Raw genomic sequence first — 1,851 nt, forward strand, 5'->3', positions numbered from 1 at the left:
CCTAAGTGATTTGCTCAAGGTCACAAAGGAAGTCTGCAGTGGAGGCGGAATTTCAATTCAAACCCCTCAAATCTGAGGCGAGTATGATAACCTCCGTCCCCTCCTTCCTTTCTCCTGTGTATGTATAACGACGTGTTTCTGTCTGTCTGTCCCCGTACATAGCCTGTCTATCTATCCCCATATAGAAACATCTGCCTGTCTACCTGTCTGTCCCTGAACAGAACCATCTGTCTGACTATCTATCTATAAAAACATCTCTCCGTGTACACCTCCCTTTATTTAATTGTACAGTGATTTTAGGTGGGGGCTGTGGGAACTGAGATAATAGCAGTGGCAAATAAAAATAATTACAGTTCAAGTATCTCCTCTTTATATCATCTGCTAAATTAAATTAAATTGCATGGAGTGGAAAATACACGCCATGCATCTGTTGAAGTGGGTTATAGGCCATGAAAGCTTATGCTCAAATAAATGTGTCAGTCTCTAAGGTGCCACAAGGACTCCTCTTTGTTTTTGCTGATACACACTAACACAGTTACCACTCTGAAAAGAATTCTGTGGCTATTTGGAGAAACTGATCTTAAAGACAATGGCAAAGCAGAAGAATAACTTTAGAAAGAAAGAGGTGAGCATTTTGGAATTTCGAATGTTTGCTTGCTCAGAAGCGATTGACAATTGCAAATGTTTTTTTCCAAGTCAGCATTTTTTAAATGAAAACTGCAAACAATGCGAAGTTGGCAATTGCAAATATAACTTTCTTATTATGAAATTAAAAGGCCAAGCATCACCACAGCCACCTGATCTACGGCAAGGAGGTGCTTGGAGTGGTAGATTTAAGCCTCATATTAGCACTCTAACACCTTTCCATAATTAAAGCAGTTAGGAGCCAGGCTATTTAGAACAAGTCAATTAAAACCACAAACTTGGAATAAACGGTGATTAAATTCAATAAACAACATTCTTGTTGAAATCAATAAGTTATATTCACAATGGTTCACTGTATATTTACCAAGGAGAACAGCAAAGTTAAGCAGTGGGAGCTTAATTGCTCCTTGCACAGCCTAAACCTGGAGTTCTGCAGTGGGGAAGCAGATGCAGCAAGTGAGTTTGAAAAAGCTTCCACCTCAAGAGGAAAGGACCCTATTGATTACTAAGTAAAACATCTCTCTCGCTCTCCCTGGTGCTCACATGCAGTGTCTTGTCATCCTGTACAACCTATGGCTACAAAACCGTATCATTTCACTTGAGTGAGTGGAGACAATGGAAGGACCAGCCTGTCCTTCTCAGAAGAAATTTCTTTAGCAGAGACATGAAGCAGCTTCATAGAGAATACCCACTGATCTCCACCTAGAGGGGCACAATGAGACACTTTAGTAGTAAGAAGTGCAGACCAAACAGAATCAAGAAAGATGGTTCCCTCAGAAGCTAGGTGGGTCCACATGTGCCCATTTCTTCTTCCACTTCAAGCTAAGAAGAAAATCTGCAATATGCAAAGATATTTCATTCCATTATCAGTGTGTATCAACTGAGACCTTCAATGGGGGTGGAGAACTGTGTGTTGGGGAAGCCAGTGCTGCCCATTCCATAAAGTACCATCTTTATTCATGATCTTCTCTCTCCAGGGCTGTCGACTGGGACTATTTCACCAGCACAAAACCCACTCTGGGAAATTTTAAATGAGAGCATTAGATATTCAAATAAATGAAAATTTTTTAGAAAAAAAATAAAACAACCCTCCATTAAACAAGATTCTTTGCAATCAAGGGGTAATTTTATTGTAACCATGGGGGTCCTGCCAAAATGAGAGAAATGAGGGAGTTCAAAGCAGGGCCGGCTCTAGGTTTTTTGCCG

This window comes from Mauremys mutica, chromosome 1 (assembly GCF_020497125.1).
Source record: "Mauremys mutica isolate MM-2020 ecotype Southern chromosome 1, ASM2049712v1, whole genome shotgun sequence".
In the NCBI taxonomy this organism is placed as follows: Eukaryota; Metazoa; Chordata; order Testudines; family Geoemydidae; genus Mauremys; species Mauremys mutica.